Genomic DNA, 23,026 nt, shown 5'->3' with positions numbered 1-23,026 from the left:
TTTTTGACTTTCCCTCAACACCAATTGTCTGCTAGGTCTCCAGTGACTTTACAAGCATAAAGCTTAGCTTAGCTGTAAACCTGAAGCTAGCAGCTCTGGTAGGCTCATCATCCTGCAGCAGTGCTCATATGAGCCATGGAGTCAAGGTGTAATCCCCTTGCTGTGGGCCTTCCTCCCTGAACCAGCCTTGCCAATGGAGAGTTAGGAAAAAAATGATACTGCAGAGTTGGTGCTACAACATCAAAAGTAGACCTGAAGGGGTTAATTCTGCTCTTTCTGAGCTTTCCTTGAAGCCATGTGGGTCAATATTAGCCTGGCCTGAGGAAGCAAATCTGCATAGCACTGTCCAGCCCTCTGTGGACTTAAGTGCCTGCTAGCTCCCAGGTGACAGCAAATATCTTACCATTTATGCACTCCCTAGACAAATTCATGCAACCTGTTGTTACAAGTCACTTCATCACTCTCTATTTTGTCTTTTCCCTCTCTAAATCTGGAAAACTGAAATGCAGACACAGCTCAATAAATTTCTTTTATATCCTCAGATTCAAATTGGTAGGACTGAACCTTTAAACTAAACTCTGAGTAACTAGCAAGGCATAATTGCCATATCTTAGAAAAAATGGTGATTCACGGTAGAGTTCCTCTTGGTTGTTCTGGAAGGAGACAAAGGAAAGGAAGTTAAAATAAAGAATGCAGCTTATTCCAGTCAAAGACTATGAACAATTTCTGGACATCTCCAGCCTTCCCACTTGCTCTCCGAAGGAAAGTTCTGAAGATCAAGGACAACAGTGGAAACATTACTCAGATTTCCAGTTTAAGAGGGATGAGCAAAACCATGCTTGAATAGGCAAGAAGAACAAGTCTACATTATCTGCATACAGTGAAATTAAAATAGCAACAAATACAGCATTAGAAAATAAATCAAGAGTAAACAGGAGTATGAAAATATATTGCTGGTGTATTATATTAATTTCTGAGACTATATGATGACATATGGTATTCTTATGAAATTACCAGAAATTATGAGAAACACAGCAGACTGATAGCATTCATTTAGAGAACAGCAGCTTTCCATGTACTTAAGGAGAAACAGCACATGAAAAAAAATTTGCAACTGTTACCTCTTATCTAGCATGAATGTTAGAAATTCTCTCAGCATTTTTTCCATATGATATTGTAGCATTGGCAGCTTGGGATCTATACAAACAGATGGTGAGGAAGAACTCTCTTAAGCTTGTTTTGCTTTTCACCATTCCTACTGTGTGACACAATTTGATTATCTGCAGTCCCTTGAAACCAAAACAAAGTATATTGTGTGGAAAGTATAGTTCTAAAAAATGTTACATGAAGATCTATTGGGCAGCCTAAAAAAAAAAATTCAGATTTACACCAGAAATTTTTCCTTTTGAAGTGATTAAATCACCTGGATTTCTTCTTTCAGACATATACAGCTTAGCTCTGTTCACACAGTGGTTGACAAGTTTTACAGATGAACCTGGGACAATTCCAAATACATTCTAAAACAGTTATATATTACTGGAAGTCACAGTTATAATGATTGTAACATGGAAAATGAGACATTAAAAAAGCTAAGAAATAACGATAATCATTAATCCATGTAAAACGGTAGTGTGTTAAGTGTTATTAAAAGTAATGGAAATGGCTTCTGCTTCAATGTTTGCTTATAGAACACTTGACCTCAGAAATAACAGAAAATAGATTTTTTTTTAATGGCACTAGTAAGAGGACTCCGAGCATGTAAACTTTAGCTATTTCTTTCACTAAAATTTTTTTGTTAGAGCTTTCAGAGATCACTCAGTCCTTCACTTAAAGCAATGAAATAGCTAAGATGTCTACAATGCATACCCAGATTTGTAGCTGAAATAATAGTTTGTGCATAAATCAACAAAGTTTTATTAGCTCATAGCAAACATTAACAGCCAACATAAGAGATGTGGAGTATCACCTCAAACACCTTGATGTGCATAGTCTTAAGTATTTTAGTGATTTAAGATCCCACTTCATCATTGCGATTTCCAGTGTCACTGTACTGAAGATTTGGGCATAAATCTCCAGGACCTGGAATTCATAAACATGAGTAAAGGCCTAAGTTTCTTAACCATTAAATCAAGAGAAACAGGAGTCTTGGAACAGGATTTAAAAGATTCAACATGATGAATGGAGAGGGACACATCAAAGCTCGCCTGTGGAAAATACTGAAGAGGGATGCCTCTGAATTCCCACCTCACTTTTGTCTCTTTCTGTAGGCTAAAATGTCTCTCTCTGCAGTCCTGTTTATTCCACTTGGCTGGCAGAAAGGAATCCTGAATTCTGATCCCTCCTCAAGGGAGCAATTCTTTATTTTGACTGAAAGGGTCGTTGAATAAAATGGATGAACAGGGATCAGAATCCTAAATCCAGGATTTCCTATTCTGAGTCTTCTCTTCAGTGGGTTTCCATTTTTCTCAGCTTCAATAGGAAGGGAGTGCACCTATGCCTGAGCCTTGCCTTTTATCTGCTGGTCAGCACATGGTCTTGCATTGTGCGGTCTGGGTCCATGCACACAAGTGCAATCACATATAAGCTCACACTGTCTGTCCTCTGTGTTAGCCGTGTGAAAGGCACCTCTGTTTTTACAGCCCATAAGACTGCCGAAGACTCTCCTCTAGGCTTGAAACACCTGAGGTTGAGGAGGGAATTTAACTAACATTTCCCACTTACTGGGCCCTTAGATCTTTAATCTGTGGTTCATATCTGCTTGGGTTTCAACAAAGGTAACTAAGAAGGAAATGCAATGTTACTTGCCTCAGTTTGCTACGTAGTAATCAACCAGCTGATTTTGGTGCTGATAACTCATCCTGCAAAGTAGAGGTCCCAGATAGGTGTCCAATATAGCACTAAGTTTTCTTCTAGAGCTGCCTGTCTTTCTCCAACGATTAGAAAGATAGGCTAAAATGATCATTGTGAAGTAGATAACTAAATTTTAGATAGCTTCATTTTGGTGAAATGAATCCCAACACTAAAAATGCTGGATTTCCTAAAAGGTTGAGTAGACTTTTTATGACTTGTGTTAGTTACCTTAGCTCCATTTACAATGATATTTAGGTGCTTAAGTCCCTTTGTGAACCAAAGCCCACTGGCCTGGCTTTAAGAAGACTCAGTAAGAGGTTATGCTCAGGTTATTCTTTTAACTCTACATATTAATTGTAGTAATAGTAAGTAAAAAACAAACAAACAAACAAACAAACAAACAACAACTCCCCCAGAACCCAGATAGGAGCTTTCTTCTAAGTTCTGATTTTTTTTTCAAAAATGTTTTGATTAATTATTGAGAGATCACAAATCATTTATTTATCAATGAATAAAACATAAGCAGTGATATATATCTACCAAAATAATATTTAATGTCATTGGCTCCTTCCATTGTGAAGTTTCCCAATCCCTCAGCATGCTACAAAACCACACGGAGTCTCCCAGAAGTAACAGTTGTCTCTGAATAGCAAAAGCACCTCTATAATAAAGACATCTTCCAATACTTAGTGATAGATACTGTGCTGTAAACAGGAGAAAAAATCTAAATAACTGCTTTAAAGTAAATCTGCTGTCACTGAGGCTAAAACTATAAAGACTGCCAAAATCTTGTTAAATGTGCAACTAAATATAATGTGGTAACTTTCCAGAAAGCCTAACCCTGGTATTCAACCTTTTCAACTTATAATGATCCCATTAATGTATGAAAAGAAATGTCCTTGTGTGTGCTAATCTGAAAATTCAATGAAAACGCTATCTCCTAGGCAGAAGGTACAGCATCGTCCACCCGGGAGTTCTCTGGGAGTTTGAACTGCTCTGGGTTGCAGAGTGCACAGCAGTGTAGTCAGTGCTGTTATCCTTAAGATTATGATTAGACTGCCCGGGCACCTTTTTCTATCTTAGGAGAAAGTTTCTGCCTAAACATAACCTACATTTCCAGGGAAAAGTCTTTAACTTGGGTTTTAGGGCAGTGGGTACTCTCCTAATGAAAACAAACAAAATAAAACCAAAACCCTAATAGTTTTGCTGTAAATCAAAATTAGGTAACTGACAAGAATGTAACAGAAGATGAGATAATAAGCAAGCATTAGAAGCAAATTAAAAGCCACTCTCAAAGAAAGAAGATTCTGGAGAAATAAAAGAAAATACATAGAGTGGAACATGACAAAAAACTTCTTAAATCACCTCACAAAATCTACAGGTTTACTGACTCGTTTATCAGCTCTGACTTACAAGAGCTGTTCACCACCTTTATTCCTTCCACTTCTAGAATGACTGACCTAAAAGTACTAACTACGTGAAGAAAGGAATGTCACAGCTGGTTTCTGGCTTGAGAAAAACAGCAACAAGGTCCAAAAAAACCTAAAAACAATACTAATACTTTCCCATTCCTAATTTTAGTCCACACTCAAGCAGCAACGTGCATGGTAAATTCATGGACTCTTCATTTAATTTTATTGTGTTCCTAATAGAATTGGAACTCTGCAAACAGTAGGCATGCTGGCTCTGTAAACTGTCAGAAACCTGAATAATAAAGTAAGTCATTCTGACAACTCAAATAGATTTTTAATTTGGCTCTGAACTTTCTTGCTGCCAGCACATGAAAATATTTTCCTCCCGCAATTCTTTAAGAAAATTGTAAGACAAGATGACCTCTGTATTTCTTCTCTGCTGCTCTATAGCAATGACTCACTGGTATAATTATTAAATTTGACATTACTGCAACTCTTTGCCCATTCTCCTGTTGAGACAAGTGAAATGTGGCAGCCACTAATAAAGTCACATAGTATAATTTCACTATATCCACAATAAGAATATGCATCTCCCAATTTTAATGATAAAATGATAATAAAACATACAAAAATAAATCAATATTAATGCCTTTCCTTTAGAATTACCTCAGTACAGCCTGCGTACGGGACATCAAACAATATGTGGCATTATAGGTAGATCCTTTCATGGGTCTGTGCACTGCTAATGTTAAACCTTGTTTTCTCTCTGAAGAGCTCTGTGCTTGTGCTAATTTTATCTTGTGTTAGAGCTACTCATACCTGACAAGCGACAGGAGAGAAACCTGACAGAAGAGGATGTTTAATTATGCAGGCTGAGGTGTGTATATTGACTTAGCAACTGACTTAGGTGCCATACTCCTTGGGATGAGGCTTAATGAGCAGGAATAATTAAAAGACATCCAGCTCTACTGTCAGACAATTTCTTTCTACCATAAGGCAAATGGCCTGTCATATTGCTGTATGCAGAATTGTCAAAATTTACAAAAAATGTTTAAAAATACGTTTATTTTGGACAGTGAACAAGCAAACATATGCTTCTGCTGCTTGAAATATGTGCTACAGAAGCCACAGGATCATTCACTGCAGCAGTGTGAGTTGCTAGGCTTGGGGTGGATATCAGTAACATGGTGGTGATGGAAAGGAAACATACGGCAACCGTGTTTTTTCACTGCTACCAGGGACAGGAACATATTTAAAGGCTACCATGACAATGATGTGTTGAACAGAACTAACTCCCTGTACTCTAATGTCTCACCAAACAAAGCACAGAAGAAATACATTAATCTGATATTACCAGTTTCTGTTAAAACTGTTTTTCAACACAATACTTATTAAAAGAAAATCATCCACCATATTTTTTAATGGAAACTTGAAACTAAACCTTTTGGTTTTCAGATTCATTATTTTTTTATTAATGGAAAGTTAAAACCTTTCTATGGAACTAAAAAAACCCAAACCTGTGGCTATCCAACCAGCTCAAACAATCTATACTAAATATATCCTAAGATTTCCTGTTCCTACAAGAACTACTTTTGCCCTGATTCATGGCTATATAACACATACTGTGTTCATTTAGGAAGAAAAGGGGCTGTATTAAGTTTAAACTTAAAATAACTAGAGATGATCAATGTTTTAGACAGACATATAAACAGCGAACATACCCATAGATGATAATGCAAATTGTTTTGATAGTGTTGAAAATGGATGAACTTCTTAAAAAATAAAATAAAAATTAGAATTTATCTGAACATTTGCCCAGGACTCAGGCAAGGCCAAGTTTAGAGAAATTTGGTTAACTTAAAATATAAAAATATTTTTTTCCCTAAACAACTACAATTCCTGGGTTTGGCTGAAGTCAAAAACAGAAATGCCAAAACTGATTCTCATGGGGTTTTCAGCACAGACATACAGAGACCCTCCAGAGAAACTCTTATTTGAAAAATTTCTAAGGTTTGTATAAGTAATCAGACATTCTGATGCTTATCTTTACTGAACTGCTGACCTTGTGACGTTTGGGTACGGCTATTTAAGGGATCTATTTTCCACCCATTGAAACTAGTGGAAAAACTTCCTTAGAGTTCAGCAGACATTGGTTTGAAATTTTGTTTAGCGGTAAACCAATTAATCCTGCTTGAAAATCCAGTAAAAAGACCTGCACAAATCCAGTAAAATTTAATTTTAATGATTCTTCTAAAATATGCTTGGAGTTCTAACAATCTCACAAATATAGTTTGTCAAAATTCGTGTAGGTAGACTGTAATAGCGGATTTCATAAAATATATTCCTTAATTGTGGTTTTACCCTTCCACACACTGAGGGTGAAGCTAATTACCCATTGCCATCCACATGGGTTGTACATTATCCTAAATGACTGTTTTAGATGGAGTAGAAATGGGGCACTTCATGCATCAACATGCTGTTAGTGCTAGCTTTTGCTCTGATGACTACCTTGGAGACATTAGCTTCTTGTTACCCTGCAGTATCGTTGAAAAATATTTAATTGTAGTTACAGGTCACAGTAAAATATTTATCATATCATTTTCTTAACTGAAAGTCATTAATTATAACTAACTGTAAAAGTTACAAATTTCATAGATATGACTGTGTCAAAAATGTATGCATATCTTTTACTGTGATACATTGGTGTTTGATAATTAATGTGTTTAAACAGTTCATGCTCAATATATGTTTTTTTACTTTGTAAAGAGAGTCTCTGAAGTTATGGCTTAAATTACCTAGAATTTTTTTATAAGAAGGAAATATACCACAGGTCTATACAATAGAGTTATGTTACTTAAAACTTTGCTATACTACATGCTTTTGTTTGCAGTTAAGAAAGGAAAATTCTGAAGATGCCATATGAATGTGTCATTTATTCTCCATATACAGAGGTGCAAAAGAAAATATAGTTGACTAAATTTTCTTTTTTTTCCCCCCAGTATTTCCCTGAAGGTATGGTTTCAAAATGAAATATTTGAGGATCCTTGTTATTAATCCATATATATCCTTTTATAATATCAAGAATTTTTACAAAAGTAAGAAGGCCAGAAGCCTTAGCTGTTTCAGAAAAAAGTAATAGCTGTGCACTCAACAATTACACATTCTCACTATTTTCAGATTCACTGGAATTATAAACCACTGTACTTATTAGTAGAAAACTCAGTAGTTTATTCAGCCCTAAGCTTTTTCTCATTGGAAAGTCACTTCACTGAAGTGCATGAGTTTTATTCAACATTTCTCATTGTTGACATTCTGCAGATAAAATATAATTTTTTTTAGTTAACAAATGATCAAAAATAAGTTCCTAAATGGAGACAGTTTTTCATTACACCTGGATACTAAACCCTCACTTTTTTTTTTCCAATTTTGAAGATTCAATTAAATGTTTGTACAGCACAGCAGAAAACTGCAGTCTACCTGAAACAAGTCACTCTGCTAAGACTTTGGAATACCTTTCAGAGCCAAAATTGATGTGGTATTTTAATTGATATTGGCCCATTCCTTAATATTAGGCTATTTCTCTGAAGTTCTGTGGTCATGATAACATCTCAGGTCACAAATCAGACAGTGAGATAACTAATCCTTCAGCAGGCCTGACCTGCAGAAACGATGGAGTTCAAGAGTTCTGTATAGTACCACAAATGAATCAGTTTGCTATAAGAGCAAGTGGTAAGAGTCAGATAAGAGAGGATCAGAAAAATAAGAGCAAAATAAAGGATGAAACAAGGACCAGCACTTCAGATGATATCTTAAGATTCCAAAGATTTCAAATAAAACAAAGTGGGAAAATGTCCTCAAAAAAAACTCATCCAGAAAAGTTGCAGAGGCTGAAGCACCTCCTGTGAACGTCTCCTGTGATTCGCCTCATGCAAACAGTTACACTGCTACACAACGAAAATAAAATGCTGTCATTCTGATCAGGAAACTATTATGCCCTCTTTACACAGGCATATATTGCTTGAATTAGTGTATAATGGCAAAGGCTGTTGGCTAAAAAGGCAATGAGAGGCACACTAGCTCGCAGGATATATGACCTGAAATACGAGTACTGAGCTTGCTTTGTCTTTCTCAAATCGAATGTGGAATGAGGTGTAATCTGTAATCGCCATGAAGAAATTATTCAAATATCAAATCCGACATATCACCTAGGCTGAACCACCTTTTCACTAAGCTTCTACTGGCACAATAGCTAATTGAAACTATATCTTAGGAATATTTAAAATATTTCTGTTTTTTTTCCTATGAAGAGCTTGAATATAAAGAAATGAATTATTAATGATAGAAGTGTAAATGGTCTATAATCAATTTTTCATTAATTTTGTTTGGATTGTTTATACTTTGAAATTATTCTGTGCTAGCAGTAGAATCATGTTTTACAATTGTGATCCTCTGGGCATTTGCAGATTCTGTTTTTGAATTTTTTCCAGTGTTAATGACCTAATGACCCTCTCAAATCATACTACAGCATTGCTATAATGTGGCTGGAATGGAATGAGTTTGCAGCTGCCAACAGACTACGATTTAAAGAAATAACTTAATGAATAACACATTAAAATAAATATTTTGGGTTCTGCATGAGATTTTCAAGATTTATGATGGGATTCGTGTCAAGAGATGCGTGCTTCCCGCTGAGTGAATCCCAGAGGAAAATACAGAATTGTTTTTTGGCATATTGTTTTCAAAGTTAAATGTTCATCAGGATTTTCAATCATGTGCCTAAGTTTGAACCTGTTTAGTCCTGATGAAGAAGCCAGTTCACAGTTTATGAATTTATACTAATTAGACTAGTGAGCTTATTTTGGTGTCTGTGTACTCAGGCTCATGACATCAGTAAACATATAGGGATGCTGAAGAACCGCTTCTTGGAGATGACAGGAAATCCAATCATTTCCACACATGGGAAGAGAATAAGTTTGTATTAAGGACAATGTAATTGTCATGATCTCATTCTGAACATAATATTTGTTTTTAAATTTTGATGTCAGCTTAGAGAGTGTGCAATGGTAATGAAGCAAGAATGACTTGACCTTCAGTGAGAGCTCTGGTGGTCCTGACTCAGCAACGTACTTAGTATGTGCTTAAAATAAAAATTGTTCCTAAGTGCATTGCTGAATCAGGGCCTAAGTACACTCTGACAACATTAAAAAAAAAAGAAGAAGAGTAGAAGGAGAAGTACAAGAATAAATATACGGGGAAGAGAAAGAGATCTTATTCATGTAAGATCATTTAAAATGGCAGTAAGACAATTCTTTTTTGATTAAAAGCTTATGATATGGAAAATAGGATGTAGAATGAAAATGTTTTTATACCCAAATATGTCTCACCCTCAGCCTGAACCATTTTCAACAGCTGTGGCCTGGGGCCACAGATAGCCTTTAGTGGCTCTACCCTGCAACATACTACATTCATCCTCTGGTCTTTACCTCCATTTTCATATAAAAGATGTGTTTTTATTTCAAAGACAAGTGCCTAGGAAAAGGTATCAGAAATTGTAAAAGTGACAGATATACAGAGAGTTTCTGTGAAATGTTTATAGTCTTTTGAAAAATAAATATTGGCTTCACTGTTTGCTTGGTTTTCTGAATGCAAAATCTCGTTTAAAAAATGCCAAAATGAGTTATGTGGCACTAAGACCTCTGTAGAAAAATATAAACAGACTGTTAAAACATATTTCAACTCCCTTGGCGTCATTTGTGGCTGATAAACAGTCATATATGAGTGAAAGGTTCACTGACTGTCATCCATTTATGATCCAAGTTCTTTGCTGGTGCCACACTGACCAGGCTAACAAGGATCACGATGTCTTACATGCTTTTTTCCTCAAAATACCCAGGTCATGACCTCACAGGAGCTGTGATTCAGAATGATGATTTCTCTGGTTCAAATGGCATTGAGATAGGTATAAAAAGGTCTTATTTTAGTGCAATCAAATTATAATGCTAAATAACAGTAAGCACAGAAATGGTGAGCATGTATTTGGCTCAAGTGTGGTGAGCTTCATGCACAGATATAAAATTGAAAACACATCAGCTACTAGTATCTGATGAAACAATCTGTTCTTCCACCAAAGACTGGATTCTTTATGGCACCAGACACTCATTTGTCTTTTCTTTCTAATTAGGCTTTCAACGTTATTGAGTACCTCCTTCTTCCATGATAATAAAGGTTTATTTTAACTTGGCCGACCAAACAAACAAAAAAGTACATAGCATCAGATAACACAATACTTAGGTGTTGAACTTATGTGTAAGTTATTTGTAGTAGCTCTTTAGGCATGGTGTGTACGGCTCTGCTTTGTGCTCTAGCTCAGCAACTGTGTTGCTTCTGTGGAACAAATAATGAATAATATCACTTTTTATTACCATTAATTCAGAGGGAGATACAGCAAACACAAGTATGTTACCATTTGTTAGAAACAACAACAATGACAACCTCTTTAGGACTGATGCTCTTTGAGACTGATGCAACTACCAAGTCTGGGAAAAGCTGGGATGATCCCTTTCCCGAATTCTCTCCAAGCTTCACTGGTACACTTGGCTTGTTGACTTGTGAAAGAATTGAACTCACAGAAAATACCACACTGCTTTGCTGGTATTATCCTGAAAATATAGTGAATCAGTGCAGAAAGTGTTCTCAGAATCAGGCTCTAGATACACTTGCCAGTAGAGCTGCTAATGATAAAAGGAAAAAGGCTGGAGTAGGTTGGCTAGGCAGTTGGTAACAGACTTCAGAGACTTTAACCACTAACATACTAGATTAAATAAGGGTCACTCTAAGAATTCCTACATGTTTTTTTGCAGGCAGATGAAAGCTTGCTCTGTTGGGTCTCTAAGCAGACATGAGCTCATTCTGCCCACACTCCATCCTGGCTGGAAGCTGTACTGTCACAATATGCGCGACACTGAGCCTACTCACAGGCAGGATATATTAGCTTGGGCTTCGTGCCACATTAACAGGTCTACCCAGCTTCTGTCTAGCTCAGAGTGTGGGCACAGTACCAGCGCCTACGCGGGCACAGACAGTGCACATCTCTTTGTTAGAAACTACATAGAGGGGACCTCAAACCCTTACCCTTTTTTGCTTCTGCATACTGGAGAATTTAAGTTTGAACATTTAGATAATGATGAAAAATGTGGATTATTCAGTAAACTTTCCAAAAAATATTGTTTTTTCTGGAGATTCTGTCACTGATGCTAAATAAATTCTTCATGATCTTGTCAACATTCAGTGGTCAAAGCATGGAAAGCTTGGTCACACATGGGGAGGATATAGTTTGTCTAATAGAAATCAGAGATGTGTCTCATTCTCTGTACCCACATTTCAACATTCCCTGCTTGACATTTGGAAGAGTTAGTTTCATCAGGTTTGATCTAGGTTATGACAAGAATCATGTCCAAGTTAAACACTTTGAGCTGGACCTGAATTTGATTCCTGAAAATGTACTGAAAAATAGTAAGGAGAGTGATACAATCATGGAATCTGCATCAAAGAAACTTCTAGCTATTCAAATAAAGAGTTATTTTGTAACCCAGAATTTGACTGAGATATTTTTCTCATTCTACATTTTACTTCTGAATTAGTCTCTCACAGTCATGTAAGGTTTATGCCCTTAACTCTAAGATTCATTATGTTCAATATCTTGTAAGATTAAATCATCAATGCATCAGTGATTAGCAAACAGCAATGGAAGACTAAACGTTCACATTGTGATACCATATCCATCTATAACTTTTGACATGTCCTTGCATATACCTCTTACACTTTGCACACAATTTTTCACTATGCTAATCTACCTTAACTGGGGCATTCTAATGATCCATATAAGTTGCAGACAGTTTCAATATCTAAGGCATTATACAAGAGCTAAGTTAATTCTAAACAGTGAAAAAGTAACAATGAGAATTCTAAACTGCTGTTAAAGAAAACCATTGTAACATTTAAAATTCATTATTATGGTATTTAGTTTATTATAGAAATAGGGCCAAATAGCAAACAGCACTTATGTCCCTACAATAGTTAGATTGAATTTAAATGCCATCTAATCTTAGAGGTTTCTAGACATCCTACATGCCATAGTTTTGGTATAAAAAATTCCTAGTGGGCTGCAAATATGCAGAAGTGTCTCAGTTTCACCAGATTCTTTTATTCAGGAACTGTTTCATGTCAAAGCCCAGCTGAGAGAAAGAAATTAGATGTTACTCGTTTCTACAATGCAATAATTTCTACACTAATATAAACACCATTAGGTGTAAACTCTTTGCTAAACGCTTTGACAGAAGCAAATTAAAGAAATGAATATCTCTTGTTGGTGTTATTACTGGGGAAAGCAAGAACTCTTACCCTGAGGATAGCCGAGTCCGTCCACACCAGGATTTTATAAACTAAAATACTACTTTGACATTGTCTTATTACAAACACGAGGGGGTGGCATAAAGCAAGAGAGGTTTAAAAGAGCAACATTCTGTAAAAACAATACTATAGGTTACTCATTATCAAGATAAAACTAACAAGATGAGAGTAGTTGTTATACATGCAAGAAGAGAAAATAATGGGCATTATCTTAGAAAAGCCTATACAACTTTTTCCAACATACTCCTGTTCAAGTTCATGCACAGCTGCCATATCGCTGCCTGTCTCTGAAAGCTGGGGAATAGATGGTGAAATTCCCCCCAACTACAATATGTAGCAAGTTAGTGCACTACGAAGTTTCCATAACAGGTAACATGCATTACAGGGTTCTCTTGGATTTGTGTGCCTGCACAGTAGCCCGCAGAGGAGATTTCACCATACTGTTCTTGCTTTGTATGATATTGTTCTCACACACAAGTCTACGAAAACAATTTCTGTTCAGAAGCTCATCAGCTAAGAAACAGTAGAGCTGCCAGTGGTTGTTACTCTCTGCTTTTCAGACAACAGCTTACTGATCTGAGTGGTAACCTATCATGTAGGAGATGTGGTTTTATCTGCTCAGGCAGAGAAGTGTTTAAAACCACAAAGCTTCCCCCACAACCGTGCCATAACCAACAGCATGTGTTCTACTGAAATTGTGCCACTGTGCAAAATAATGTTTCAAGACTCATTGAACCTTAGAGGGCATGTAGCAGTGTAAGTCTGCAGCACGGTTATTAGCGTAGCCTTCTGAGTTCAGGGAAAGTCCTCACTGCTTCATAGTATGTTTGTATCATTTAATCAAAAGCTATTTAATTCAGAATGCAGATGTGATCCATGGAGCAGGGAACACTTTCATAGAATTCCCTTTCCCTCCCCCTTGAAAAGCTGTAATCTAACCCTGTGTCCACTCATCCACTGAGCAGATAATTCTTTCCTGCACAGTATCAGAGCTTCACTGGAAGGAGAAGAAACTGTTCCTGGGCAGCAAAGATTGCTGCATCCTCTTGGGAAGTAATAATTGTCATCTGGATCCCCTCTGGCAAATGAAAGTGTTAACGAGAGGTCTTTCATTTCTTGCCTAAAAAGAGAGGACATTGTCTCCTACCTTCAGGCTGTGGGATGTGAACTGTCAATGAACATAAATGGATACCTCTCTATTTTCAGAATTTCCTAGTAGTTAACTCTACGCAGCTCTCTGCTCCTCATCTTGCCTGATTTGGCTTCCAGTCTCAGGAGCTTCTCCCCGCAGGCATGCACAGAGAAACAAATGTCCCAGTCAGAGTCCTGCACTCTGTTCCTAGAGCCTAGGAGCTTAAATGTTAGCACTGCAACTCTTTATCTCACCTACCTGTAAGAAACCATGTTTGATTTGTGAATACGTACTGAAAATCACTAAATCCAGGATAATGTGCAAGTCTAATAAATTGTTAAGAAACAGGGTTTTTTCTTGCCTCAAGTAATCAGTGGTTTGAATTAATATGTTTATTTTATTGTAGATAAGCTTTTGGAGAAAATAAGATGCTTTTGTTCTTACTCATATATTTTCCTTTTCTTACAAATGAATCTAGGAGGCTGGAGGAGGAGATAATGACATGCCCACTATGTCCCATAGAGATAGCTCTGGTGAAACACATTGGAAAACAAACTTCTCTCCAGCTCTGTGCTTGAAGTGCCCTGAAACAGTGAGGGAAAGGAAATTCTCTAAAAACATAAAAGAACAATCAAACTTAAGTTTTGGAAGATTCTTGCCAATAGCCTACCAAAATCCCCAAAAGGTGAATTCTGCAGGTACACAAAAATGAATGTATGGAGAAGAACTATTCAGTTTTAGTTGAAGAAAATACATCAGCCTGGAGAAGGCAACTGTAAAGTAATCAGTTGTGGTAGAAGTGGAAAGGGAAAAGCAGGACTGAAGATAGTAACTGTTTAAATGTGGCTTGGAGGATCTAATAAAGACAACAGACTGTCATATTTTCCTTATAGAGATGGATGAGTGAACGCGTAGAAATGATTAGTTCACTATTACATTCTTCTGAATAATTCATATTGCCTCCAGTATGAGGAATTTTATTTCAGTAAAGCAAGATTGCTGTACAACCAACAGCATATACCTCGTAAAGCAATGCTGGTACTTTCCTAATGTCTCAAGAAAAGAATTTCCCAGAGTTTATGGGACACCTCTGCTGGTTGTCCCATGTACCTAGATGTTGCTGCATTAAGAAGTTCTATTGTGATTTGTGACCAAAGGAAAGCATGAAAAGAAATGTTGTGGAGGAGGGGGGACTAAAAGTGTTTTTTAATATATCCTGTCATAAATTCTGTTATTCCAAGGCTGATCTTACATATATGGATTGACATTTCACTTTCCTGGAAGATGGATGTTTTTATGTAGACTGAAAATACAAAGAAAATATTTTGATTGATTGATGAGGAAAGGTGAGGAGAGTTGGGTCCTTCAAAGTATAAGACTTTAATTTAGTATGTAAGCACTTAGTTCTATGCTCTTTATCAATAGGGCATAAAGACTAATAGAAGAATTCATTCGGCATGGAATTGTTTAAAATTACATAATACTAAAGGAGGAAAACTGCATATGTCTAACATTTTAAGAAGAAATAATTCATCTTCTGTGCATGGAAGTATTTTTTGCATGATACCTATAAGGCACCACATTACTTAATACAATTCCAAATTAAAATTTTGGATTTTCTCACTTTTAAAGATAACTAAGTTATAAGCTAGAGAAAAGTCAGCGATGCCTTTTTGAAATCTGAATGACACATGGTTGAGTGAATTAGGTTAGTACAAGACCTCACTGGTAGTTTTATAACAATCTGTAATTCTTGGAAAATCCATTACTATATACGGACAGAAATATTTGGTATCAAATGCCTGTTGTATCAGGATCCAAGCTGTGGCTTCATGGTTGCAGTCTATCTTATATTTTCATTCAGAAATGGTAGACAGCCACTAACTTTTGTAGAGTTGCTGGTTATGAAAAGATGCACCACTTCATGAAGGATCTGCTGGACCTGTCACTTGCTAAAGTGACCCAGTTTACTTACTTCTCCAAGGGACTACTTGTGACAAATCCTTTGATGCCAGCAGTTGCCCCTGCTCCCTGCCTCAGTTCTCATCTAAACAGGCACATGATTGGGGGGGGGGAAGTGCTTTCCTATTCCCTAACCCGGCATCCAAAAGAGCAGTCTCCTCATCCTCTCAGGAAGGGTCATCCTCATCATCCTTCTTCCATCCTTTCCCATCCTTCTCTCTCACTATTTACTTCCCCTTCATTACTCTATCAGTCCTTTAGAGTATTCAGTAAGTGCATGTTCTCATTACATTTCTCCTTAACACAGAAAAAGAAAACATCTCCCTATTTATACTCTTGCTTCAGCATAGTCAAGGCTATTGTATAGTGAACTACACATGAGCTTTATAAAGTTAGAGGTGGGAAATGATCAGCTGTGGATGGATTATGTAAATAGGGATTTATGTGGATTAAGTTCAACTTTATTATTCATAAACTCACAAGTATATTTGCATCAACTTTCAGTTAGTCAAAGAAAACGCTATATTTCATTTCTGCTTACACTTGGAGATAGTGCATGGACTGCCAGTGAGCTTTAGTCACTGATATAATATAGCATGTTGGCTTGGTTCCAGAAAGACTGTTGGTTAATGGGCATCAGATTGAATCACTGCACCTCCAGTATTTAGACTTCATGGAATATTATTGGACTCACAGTGTTCTTATATAAGACAAACTTATTTCAGCCAGATATTTGTACATACATAGAGACATTAAATCTTTGTGCCATATTATCCAGTTTATACCTTTATTTTGTGAAAAAATAATAAATACATTTTCAAATCATGGAATATATGCATAGAACAGATATCATTCTGCTTGTTAATAGGATTTTGCATGGATATTTCCTCTGAAGTAAACTTGCAAACTGAATTTCAAGCTTCCAAAGAAAAGTGAATTACTGTGGGTTCAAATTTGTGCATCATGTATATTTTTTGAGTTATTCTGTAGTTTTCATATTTGGTTAGAAGATTACTGGGGTCTGGACACAGGACTGAGTCTCAAGGGGTCTGTGTTTATTTCCTTGCTTTGCTACAGATTTCATATGTGTCCTCCAATGTACTTTCTCTTTCCCATCTAAGAATGGTGCCTTTGAAGGCTGTGATACAAATAACAACACAGAAGAAACTGAACAGACGGCTCAGAAAGACTTTCAAGTCAGACTGATACCCTATTTTACTAAAACTGCTAAGTGACACAAGAACAAAATGTGTTACTTATGGCAAATGCATCACTGAAAAGCCTGGATAATAGCAAAGACCCATATCAGTATTTAGAAACGAAATTTTAGTACACGGAGGAGAGTGACAATAGTCTGTTTATACTCTGTTTGTAAGACAGCAACAGTCCGTAGAAAATGTTTTCAGATTAAAAACACATAAAGCTGGGGGTCCCCATAAAAATCACGCTCTCAATTAATAATACTTGCTTTTACCTATTACAGCATTTTCACTGGCTGTATTTAAAATACTGCACAAAAATATTATTTTCTCCACTTACAGAAAGAAAAGTGAGAAATTTTTGTAACAAATTCAAGCATTAGTTCAACAATGGTGATTAAATAAATCAATAGGCTCCACCTTAAAAAATATCAAAGATTAACATTACATCAAGGCCTCTGGCTCCAGCCTACCTACCTAGGTTGCCTAAGAAAACAGACAAATGTTATACTATTGCTGAAACTAAATATACAAACTCTTAAGCAAACAAGAGATGCAAAATCCAATACTCTACTCGGTCCGCTAAAAATGCCCTGCTACCAGCTCCAATAAAGTCTAAGAACTGTTAGTTTATGTTCAACAATTGATCTTTTTTGCCAAAGCAAAGCCTAGGGAGAGATGGTACTTTGGAGAGCTAGAAACTATGCTACTGAGATTTTTGTAAATCACAAGACCATGTTAGCGCCTAATTTGAACCACTGCAATGGCTCACCATCCTCCTGGCAACAAATTCAGTCAACTTCTTGCTGCTGAGGACCTGTACAATCTGATTCTCTTCTACATATCTGATATTTTCTTGTCAACTTGTTCCTTGCTTATTCTGCTAATAATGTTAGCAAACACTCTCTTCCACTTTCTCATGAGATTTCCTAATCTCTTTCACATGCTGCTTCTTATACAAATACTGTTCTCCATAATTTTAACTATCAAAGGTCAGCCTTCACCTTAAGTCCATGATTTGCTCGCAGAAGTTAGGATGCTATCGGTCCATCCTCAGTTTTCACGTATACCTACAGCAATCCCAAAGTGCTGCCCACCTAAGCAGCATGGCCTAATCATTTTATTGTATTCCTCTACAGATAGCACCAGACAGTGAGTTATTGCGTCAGTGGAAACCTTTTCTAAATACAGGAATGGCTAACCACAGGAATAGAGTACCATAGGGAAGTGAGGATATTTTCAGCCTCTCTAAGGGTTCTGAGGTACAAATAGCTCTAGCAATTTAAAATTTTACTTCCCCCTTTCTCCATCCTATGCTTTACTTGGGAGTGCTGCTCCTGTATCACAAGTAGCAAAAACAGATGTGTGTGCAAGCTGAAATTGCTGCTGTTCAACATCCAGCACCAGTATAAATCTGCCTTCATTAAGGCAGGATGCTGGCTTATGTATTGCGGTCCCTGAAATGCCAACACATGGTTACTTTTTCTGGTTATTTCTGGAGGGTGTGAGGACACAGTTCAGAGCAGTATTGTGTGTCCTATCTGCACAGCTCCTGAGAACAGCATAGCAAGCAATATCAACAAAATATCAAGAAGGGGTTAGGTAGAGTTGGTTTAGGAAAAAAGGATAGGCTATCTGTCTTCTGCAGGCCTCTTCCAACATAGCTCTGTTGTAATACTTCAATTACGAAACACTGCACTAAAGGGAGGCTTGCAAGATCTGACTGTTCTTACTCTATGGGCATTTTGTTCGCAACAGCGCAAGACTTCCAAGGAGACTGACAGAGATAGTTTTCATGCTATTTACAGATAGCTCTGTCTTTAATTATTTTGTGTAGATAAGAAGTGGAATGATGTACAAAAAGAAATTGATCACTTTCAGGTACTCTCAGGTTATTGAAGCTTTCATGTAAGGTACAACACTGATTATTCTGTGTCAGTTATCATTCATCATCATGCATTTGCTGCTTAAGTACTCACGTTCTCATCTCAACTTTCTTCTTTGGAATCATCTGGGATAAATAGATTTTATTTTGCATTCCCAGAAACCCTTTTGGAGCTGTCTCATTTTGAAAGAGAAACAAGTATATTTTAAACATACATGTGTTCAGCATTACCCTTTTTAATCATAGATTCTTTAGGCTAATAAAAAGTAGTAAGGAGAATGCAAACAGCCCAGAGAAAAAACAGAACCCTTCTGAAATCACCAATTGGTAGTTATCCAGAGTGAAGCGAACTTTGCATAATGTTGAGGCTGGATTTTGGAAAACAGCATGAAAATCATTTTCCATATTTTCTCAGACACATTTTATCACTTTGTAATATTTTTATTCCTTTTTTAATTTACTGTATTCAAACATTAGACCTGGAACCTTAATATTTTTTTTTAGCATCTTCCAAATGTACAAGGTACTTCCATAATATAAATGAAAGATGCTCCAGTTTCATAGCTTTTCCTTTCATTTCATTACCATTTCTCTAGTTTAGAACTCCTTGATCTACTGCCCAGACCTGCTTGGAAGCTTGTCTCTTTACTGGTTATTATTTCTACAACTTCTCAGTGAACTTGTATTATTTGAAACTAATGTAGAGTACAGCCAGACTGCGGTCACTTGCTTCTGCAGTGTTGCAGAAGAAGCATTTAATGGGGATCACTAGCAGAAATTCCTAACAGCTTCCAAAATAAGAGAGTATCTAATTTGTTTGGCAGAATGATTTCAAATAAATAGTAACTGAAGTTTTGAAAAGGTATGCTGCTCCATGCTTGACATATTGAGAGCAAACATGGCAAATGCCTGACAACTGTGAAGGAAAGGAGCTGTGCGCATGAGGTTGAGAACTGTACTTTTCAACTTTAGAGGCATCATTTGAATTCATAATGACAGGATCCTCAGATAAAGAGAAAACAGCATTCTGTGAAGAGTGGCCAGCTGTTTAGGGCGCAGTAATCAGGCTTTTATTTGGCCTGCCTTCTGGAGTTGTTTCTATCACAGATAGTGATGCTGGCAGGCAAAATAAAGAGCTTTTACATCATAGGATGCATTCTTGTAGTAACTTCTTAAAGAGTCCAGTGTGATTTTTGTTTGCAAAATGTCTGTGGACATACATCTGTATGGACTAGGCACTACAGCATTTCTCAAGCATGGAGAACAATTTAGATTTGCATGTGGCTTACACGTCATTATTTCCAGACCTGTCAGCCTGTTACTCATTTGTTTTCATTAAATATTCAGATATGTTTCAGGAAAAAAATGAATGAGAAATTCATTTGAAACTCCAAGGATCAACAGGGAGGGACAGAGCCTTTTCACTTCTTCAAGCTTCCCTCTGTTTATTCCAGAATAATGGGAATGGAGCTAATTCCCCATTCCCTGGACAGAGGAAATTCAGTTGTACCTTAAGGAGGCCACACGGACAGCTTGAGCCAAGCACATTCTGATCTTTAATTGGACTACTGAGTAAGATAGGAACCAAAATTTCAGTCTTTCCTTATTCTCTAGGCAAAGCCATACTGATATCTGTGGAAATGTGGCTTGAATACAGACAGCAGAATTCAGCCCTCTTACCTAATTTTTTACTTTTTGAGGCCTGAACACCATTTCTGTTCAGATTTCTACACTTTCGAAGTTGAACCCTTCTGTTTTTCTTGTTCAGCAAGAAGAATTTTCATGGATCAGTTTTCACAATTGATTCCATGTTCAGAAAATACGATTTATACTGCCAAAAGATCTCCCTTCCTTCTAAAGAAAGCATGTTTACTTTCCTTTCCTAAATATTTCCCTGTTCCTATAGATTTCCTTGAGACCTGAATGAAATCATTTGGGATGATTTTCCAGGGCTTCTTTGCTGTCCATCAACATATTAAACCTAACCTATTTAAGATATTGTCAAGTGCCTGTTTCATCAGCCAAGGCAGAGAAGAAAATTTGATGCCAAGTCCCTTACAGGCAAGGTCTCTTCTTTGAGACAGTGTTTATTACAGATAACAAAGGACATATCAAAATATGACATAGAAGGTATATCTTGCGCTAGGGCTTGCTTGTTGGTCTTGAAAGTATGTTCATTTCTGAATGGCTAGACTTTCTTCCCCAACAAAATAACATAGACTTGTTCACAGTCTGTATTAGGAAAAGTCCTGGATCCCTCTAGTATTCCCCAGTTGTGTTCAGGAATTGCCCAGGAAAGAGCTAGCTGGATCAGGCTAAAACTGTGTCATGAAAAGATCAAACAACTAAATATACAGGCAACTGCATGTCATTTCTCAAGTTCATGTCCTGGTCTTGGTAAGTAGTAAGCATCAGAGGCAGTCTCAGGTCATAATCCCTAGCACAGACTCTCAATAGGACAAACAGCATAGCCTTTCCCCAGAACTGCTTGCATCTTCCTTTACTCCATGCACTTCACATGGACTTACGGTTAACTGAAATCTCTTAGGCATTTCGAGATTGTTCTGCTATTTTATCAGAAATACAGTCTAGCAGTCTAAAAAAAAAATAAGAAATTCTCTCACTATTTTGCCATGAATGAACCCAGATGAGTCCTGAAAAGAAGTAATCCTTCCTTATAAGCTTTAATATTTTATGTTTTTACCTCTCTTTCTGACCCCTCAATAATACTTGCTGTCCCTATTCAATCCAGAAAAGATGTGAGTGATAATGACATTACTTTTGTTAGCAAATTTAGCCACAATAATTGACCATAGGAGTAATACTCCCGGCACCTTCTCTGCTTTTGGTCATAATCTTTAAAGATATGTGTTACTCTGTGCTCTGCCTTTTTTCCTTACCTCAAAAGTATTCGTTTGACCTTTTCCTCATATTTTAAAACACCTTTGTCTTCTTCTTCTAATGTTATTTGTAAAGCTCCACAGAACGATCCACTTTTATACTTGTTTTTTATGATTCATATAAAAATTTCAAGCCTCTCTTTGGAGAACTTCCCTTTACTTGCTTATTTTTACTCTTAGCCTAAGGGCTCCTCAGAATGGGCTCTCTACCTTCCTGAAGCACAAGAAACTGCATGTCGTGGACAGGACCCCACATGACAATGACAACCGACTACAGCAGGCTGTGCACCTTCATTACTGCCGAAGCTCTCCAGAGGACCTGAGAGTCTGAGAAGAGCACCTTCAGGGTTCACAGCGCAAGCTATGCTGTACACATTCACCTATGAATGTCTACATCTAGACTTCCTTTACCATCAATGGAGAAATCAGAAGCTGATGGAACACATCTCATTCTGAAGGACCCCAAAACATCTAAAATAAGCCAGATGAATCATATCCTGCAAGTTCCTATTTCTCACCAATGATTATAAAGTTGAAGGTGATTAGATCAGTTGCAATTCTGCTTAAATATTTTTTTAAGCAGCTGCCTGTGATGCACCTCTGACTGAGCTACTTTACCTACTACTTTTTAGATACTTCACTTGAACTGTGCTGAAGCTCAGATCTGTAGTTCACATCCAGTATTTCTACTCGACATACTACGCGCACTGGTATTTTTACTTCCACTCTGTCAGAAAGAAATTTAACGTGGCCCAATGCTGCTTCTTTTCAGAACATCAGAGATTATGTTATATAGCCTTTTTGACAACACCGAGTCTTGCATTACACAACTCTAGTTACAGAGCTGACCTTTCTGTGCTGTGTGATGTCTTTCACACTATGCAGGAGATCAGTTCATACAGGTAACTTCTCAGTGTAGCCTCTGCTCTTCTACAGCACACAGTAATGTCCTCTGACAAATCCAAGAGGACAAGAGCAATGTTTTCTGTCCCACCTGGATAGAGTCCTGCCAGCAGAAAGAGCAAATCGCTCTCACTTCCATTTCTCTGGGGAGTCTGGGAGGTCAGCATTTCTGGGAGTCAAGTTACTAGACTTTAAAAATCTGAATACCAACCCTGTTTCACATTCTACAACTTGAATGTTTGGTTTTATAGTATATTTGTTTTTATCCCCAAACTTTTACCAGATAGATGTGCTGTAATAAATAATTTCGGATTTTTTCTGTGTCATTTTCTTTCTCCAAGGTTGTATTGTCTGTTCAGAGGAAGCAATGATTT

At 37.0% G+C, this 23,026-nt stretch overlaps 1 protein-coding gene across 1 annotated transcript in view; it reads right to left on the bottom strand.

The window, feature by feature from the left end:
• The window catches only part of ANGPT1 (angiopoietin 1), a 166,355-nt gene that overhangs the window by 16,243 nt on the left and 127,086 nt on the right, over nt 1-23,026 (bottom strand). The window lies entirely within an intron of this gene.

This window comes from Dromaius novaehollandiae, chromosome 2, assembly GCF_036370855.1.
Source record: "Dromaius novaehollandiae isolate bDroNov1 chromosome 2, bDroNov1.hap1, whole genome shotgun sequence".
Classification (NCBI taxonomy): domain Eukaryota; kingdom Metazoa; phylum Chordata; class Aves; order Casuariiformes; family Dromaiidae; genus Dromaius; species Dromaius novaehollandiae.
The sequence above is the reverse complement of the archived record's forward strand: the minus strand, read 5'-3'. Positions and strand labels throughout refer to the sequence as shown.